This window comes from Temnothorax nylanderi, unplaced genomic scaffold (assembly GCF_030848795.1).
Source record: "Temnothorax nylanderi isolate EJ_2023f unplaced genomic scaffold, tnyl_v1.0 TNYL_tig0102_pilon, whole genome shotgun sequence".
Taxonomy (NCBI): Eukaryota; Metazoa; Arthropoda; class Insecta; order Hymenoptera; family Formicidae; genus Temnothorax; species Temnothorax nylanderi.
In genome coordinates this window covers 644086-650569 of record NW_027249164.1, presented here as the reverse complement: position 1 = coordinate 650569, position 6484 = coordinate 644086, and positions in this window count along the sequence as shown.

Sequence of the window (6484 nt, the reverse complement as noted above, 5' to 3'; positions counted from 1 at the left end):
AATCAAACACCTGCTTGTGCAATCATTCGTTTTGAGCAAAACAGTCTCGCTTAGGGGGGGATAAGATTTGCGCTTCTCCAATGGCGTTAAACAAATCCCAAGATCGTGGAAATACCTGAAGTGACATCCAGACGCGTTACGTGTCTGACACCTACTGAACTTTTAAAAACTCTTGGCTAATAAGAGATTTACTTGAAGAAATATTTCTTCGGATAATATTTCTCCGGGAATATTGTCCCGTCGAGTCGCGATGTGTAATAGTAGATTTTTTAGCTTCAGATAATATTGAACGGAATGCAGAGTCGCAATCGTGCATTGTGCGCCGGATCCTTCTTGTGCGGCAAATGTCGTCCTATATTTGGTTCAAGGTAAAACGGAACCGGTCCCCGGACCGGTCTATCCAGACGGAAGTAACCATCAGAAGTAAATTTTTTTACTTCCATTAAGGATCTCTTTCTTGTTGCACTATAAGGAAAATCACATGAGTCACATAAGGCTTTTTGGATAAAATGAGTGACTAAACTGGTTTCTTGCAATAAAAGTTAAAAGAATATTAAGTTATAATATATTGTATAATTAAAGGTTATAATATATATAATATGAAAGAAAATTTCTTCGATTTCGAATCAATCGTTTTATCAAAACTCGCGATGTAACGCATATATAGTTTGCGTAAATAAATTTTCCTTTACCTATTTTATTCACAGTTCGTTTACGAGTATTCCAAGGTACGAAAAAAAAGGAAAAAATTAATTTGTTATTACAAATTATTATTCATTAGCTCTTGGTACCCCGGTAGCAGAGTGACGTCAAATGACGTACGTTTTAATGACATCTAGAGACGTCTTTAGACGTCAAATTAGACGTCATCTTGCTACCTGGGTAATCTCTTAAGTGCTCCAAGAGAAATAATACAAATTTATTCATCCTATCGTATTTCTATTTTATTGATAGACTTTATTAGAAATAAATTTTTTAAATTTTTTAATCTTATTACGTTTGATAAAGAAAGTTTAGATTTTACTAACTTTAGATGTGACGGAAAGAATTGGTAAAAAAAAATACTTAATTAGTTAATTGTTAGCGGAACGGAAAATGTAACGCTCCATGCTCTTTTCGCAATATTAATTACTATATGCGAGTGAAATTCGAGTAGAAACCGGAACGGCGCTCAGGCAATCTTTATTGCGATGTTAGCATATACGTGTATGAAGATGGTAAACTGTGTGTATAGTTGTATGTACTTACAAAATAGTGTGTATTTTCAGTGTAGGGACGCGATCAGAAAACAAACTAAAATCAAAAGATATGCGAAAAGAGTATAAAATATTTCCCAAAAAAAAAAATGTAGAAGTAAAAGATAGAATAATAAAAACTATCAACACAAATAGTAAATAAGAAAAGATATTAATAATAAATAACAATTTAAAATATAAGATATACTCGTGTATGTGATGTTTCTATTTATTTATAAATAGATAGTTTCTATTTATTGTCTTATTTGCCTAAATATTTAATTGAATGTAAGTAAATATATTTGTCCAAAATATAATAAATAAAGACGATTTTATGCACCGCTTTAAAAGAGATGGAATTTTTGGAATTTAGACTTCGTCAATAATAGAGTGCGCCGTGAACATTGAATACGTCAAGGCGATCTTCTTTTTAGCGCTCTCTTGTTAGTCGGCCATTTTTCCTCAGCGACTAGATAATCGCACGCGCAGTAAATGCAGTAATAGACTCGCTGATGGATTCTGCTCCATTTGCATATATTTTCTGCGACTCATTTAAAATTTTAAACGAAAATAGTGTAAATTCTGTGACACGTATAAACGATTTAGTCATTTAGAGATAGAAACGTTAATTAAGAGAGATTATACATCGTTATAGTCCTGTGGATTTTTTATATAATTTAATATTAAATAATAATTATTGATTTATAAGAAAATTATTTTAATCATATCCTTTTACATTTTTATACCTTCTTTATTTAAGACATATCTTTATTTTATTTAAGACATATTTTTATTTAAGATGTATTTAAGACATGCTGACCTATGACCTGTTGAAGATTAAATCAGTCTATATGACCATCTATATGAGATAGTCGACACAATAAAAAGCACACGTGGTTCTTCGAACTAACCGTGCATCGATATTCCAAGTATACACGCGTATAGCTTCGTTCAATATTTGATGATATGTCTATATAGTCTATACTTGGACATGAAATGTACACAGTGTCCACAGTATAAATATACGATTCGCGATGCGATTCGTATTTTATGTTTATAAATGACAATGTGCAAGATTCATAAGAAAATTGTAATAAATATAATAATTACGATGAGACAATTAATTTTTATATATTTAATTGTTGTCTTATCACGGGATCTATTGTACCTCGACAAAAAAGACATTGCTGTAGATCTTTAATGAAAAACTTTAAACTATAGGTAGTATTTTAATCGTAAGCGAATTAATATAATTTAAACAAAGAAAGTGTGAAGAGAACAAAATGTCGATTGAGTATAGCTCTGGGTTTTTCTCATTTTCTTATAATTGTGGTATTAATCACATCCCTACTATTTAATAGTAATTATTCTACTAATTCCAGACGTTAATTCCAATAATATACGTCATCATGACGTATATTACCGAGAATGGCCACTTCTGATAATAATGTCGAAGACTCACCTTTGTGGTCTTTCCCACAAAGAGAAAACTTATCGGTATCATAAATGTTGAGATGAAGAAAGAACTATTCAGGGTATACTTGCTGAAATAATAATTAAAATAAAATAATAAAATTGAAATTGTGTATGTATGCATTGTACAAGATTATTAAATATGGAACGTAAAATTTTCATATTAAAGATTTTCTGACAATTTTCCAAGAAACACACATGTATTTATTAATGTTTCTTACACTTTTAAAAGGAGATTAATTTTATAATTTTATTTTAATTAAATGCAAAAAGTTTAAGAGTAAAAAGCAAAATTATAAAATTATTTTCAACTTTATGTTCTGGATGTTAAATTTTGTGATCCAATATTTGCTTCCGTACATTAATATAATTCTTTCCAAGTATGGAATTTATATTTCCAAATTATATCTATATAACAATTTATATTTTAGATTGTATTATAATTATGTAATGTTATATAAATTTCTTAATTGTTACATTTTCAAAAATTTACAGCAGTCTTAAAAATCACATCAAAACATTTAGAAAAATTGAACTATTAGGTCATTTTCGTAATGAAATTACTTTGATGTAGTGTGTGAATAAATACTCGGTTATTTAAATTACTTATTTCATAAAAATATTCTGTAATGCTACATTTTTCTATATACGCAAGCGATCAAATAGACATCGTTCGACGTCGAAATTACCGTATGATCTGCATTTCTCCCAGCGATCGTTATGCAACTCCGATACTCATGACTTTCTTTCGTATGGCGGAAACGGCGCGCACAAAGAGAGAATGCTCGGGGGTCTGAAATCATCCTGAAGCACCGATCACACTTTCGTTTTCTCTCGGTGACGCCATTAGATTTGTCTCATATCGTCAAATAGTCACATAATCGCTCTTGAATCGCAAACTAGTCGGCGCCCTCTTACTCAGCCAACTCAGCAGTTTTCCCTATTAGACACCTTATGGAAGTCGTGTAACCGATGATCTTATATGCAAAAGCGCAGCGTGCATCTGTTCTGCAACGTGAATCGCGAGTTATTTTCAAATAGGCGCACCGACATGTTTCCAAACAGAGACAAGGTCGACCAGCTTCTACGCAATCCAGATATCGTTTCGAATCACCTGCAGCTATCTTCCAAACGAGGCGAGGAAGAGCGCACTTTCTGTAAAAACCGTCCTGAAAAAATTAAACAAATTGGAAAGAACTGAAGAAGGCTCCGTTTCACGAAATGAACGACTTTGTGAATGTAAATGTAAATGTAAATGTAATAGGTACTACGAATATTGATTAAAGGATTATTTAATTATTAAATAAATCGATCAAATAATTTCTCGCGTAAAACTGGTTAAATGACCTACTTTTTATATTCACTTTTGCATTATTTAACACAGGGAAGTATATCTGGTTGCTCGCTAATGGGCGCGTTCAGGAATTACATCTTCTCAGAAGGTAAAGATGGATTAATCTACAGGATGCTTGCACTTTAATCTGAGAAGTTTGCGGGTTGTCAATATACTGGGGCAATTAACTTATTAATATTATTTGATTTTTAAGATTTGTTATACAAAAGTTAATAATAATACTATTATTATGTTATATGCGCAATAAATTATTACATAATAATAATAATGGTAATAATAATATTGTTAATTAATAACAATAGTATTAATCTTAACTAATAATTATTAGTTAAGATTAATAGGGTAACTCCGGTATTTACGGTATTAGTATTAATCTTAACTAATAATTATTAGTTAAGATTAATAGGGTAACTCCGGTATTTACGCCGCGCGGGGTTTTACGCCGCAGATGTCAGAAAAAATAGAAGGAATGAAGGTACTTGCTCGCAATTATTCTGTTATGTGCCTTTATGCCGTATTAGTATTGTGTTGTAATTTCAGTTCTTTACTGTTAATATTAACGAAATTATCGTGAGTTGAATCTATTTCTCACCGTATAGTAAGAAGCGCGATCTTGTGTTACGACCTACGTAAAATGATTACTGTATAGGGAATGTAAAAGGTTTAATGGTTATTTCATGATACATAAGTGTAGAGGGATAGTAAATAATAAAATATAGCAAAATACAAGAGCATGGCTCTTGTATTTTTTGTTTAACTTAATATCTTGTATATCCCTCCTGTTTAGGATATACGGCAAGTGAGCATGCGGGATTTATGCCATAGTACAGCCACTTTGTAAAACTCGAAATCTCCTATGTGTTCTTTTTCCTTTTTTTAATCTTTAATGCATCTATCGCTCTTTTATTTTCTTTAAAAAATTTTTCAGTTTTATAATTTGTTTATCATTCTTACATTTTAATAAACTTCTTACACACATTTTATAACTTATTATGACATTTTATTGCCTCATTTATAAACATTATTTGTAATTTTTTATAAGACGTATATTTCACCCATGAATGTCATATAACCCACCTCTCTGGGATATATGGCAAAAATGCAAGGGTTTCCAAAAGTTTTTCTTTATTAAATACAAAGAATAAATATTTCATATTTATATTTTTTTTATAGTAGTAGACAGTATAAAGTTTTGATTGGTATAATTCATTTGCCTTAAACATAGTAAATAGTACTCGATAAATTAAGTTTTCCTTAGCTGCGGCGTATATACCGGAGTTACCCTAATTATTAATAATATTATTAATAATATTATTAATAATATTATTAATAATATATTATTGCAATTACATAAAATGTATAAAAATATTAATGTTACAATTTTAATAATTATAATTAAATTATTAATCAAAATTATTAATCAAACTTTAATACATGTATATAGAAACGAATCAGTAGATGGCGCTGATATCTTTAAAAGAAGTGTGAAAAATGTACACGTGTATAAATGTATGCTTTTATATGTATTTCTAACTATGTATATATTTTTCTATATTAGGTAACAAAAAATTAAGTCTACAATATAGAAATAGCAGTCTATAGCAATCCGTTAGTCGAGACATAGTCAAGTGCACGTGTACTTGATTGGGTTTCAAAATCGTTTATTTCGAAAACAAAGCCTCGCACGAAAAAAACTTATTCTACAATTTCGACTTATTTTGGCATGAGGAATCATCTTGTTATCACTTGTACTACGATTTCGCACTCACCTTGTATACATCATATATATGTATATACATATAAACGTATAGCATATTCATCAAGCTGAAAGCATTTTTTTTTAAGTATCGTAGAAAGTTTTAATTTTTTCCATTTATAAAATTTTTTGCATTTAATTAAAGTGCGACGACGGACTTATTCTAAAAGGCAAAACAAAATTTTTTTTAGAATTTTATCAGTTGCGTACAAGTATATTGTGCTTTCTCGGAAATTACATGAAAAATTCATACAAAAACAGACATTTCTTATGCGTAACTCTAATAAAACGTGAGCTACTATTTGTGATTAGACGCTTAAGGGATCTACGACCGATCCATAGATCCCCACTTTCATCCATCATACTGTCAGTATTCCGAGTAAATGTAGTATAGGATTGGGGTCAAATGCAGTCTCTGCCGGGTCTGTGTGGCGAACGGAACGCTTGGCAAGTTCGTTGCATCGTGAAGTACATCCTACATAGTGCTTTTTCTCTCATACCCTATTAAAAAATACGTTAGCATTGTTAAAAAATTGTGAAATTGTTGACAAAACTATTTCAAAAATGCGTGATATTTGTTAAAGTTAATTAACAAAGTTATTTTAAATTCTGTAATATTAAAAGATTAAAAATTAAAATTTGATAACATTTTTCTTATAACTAGAT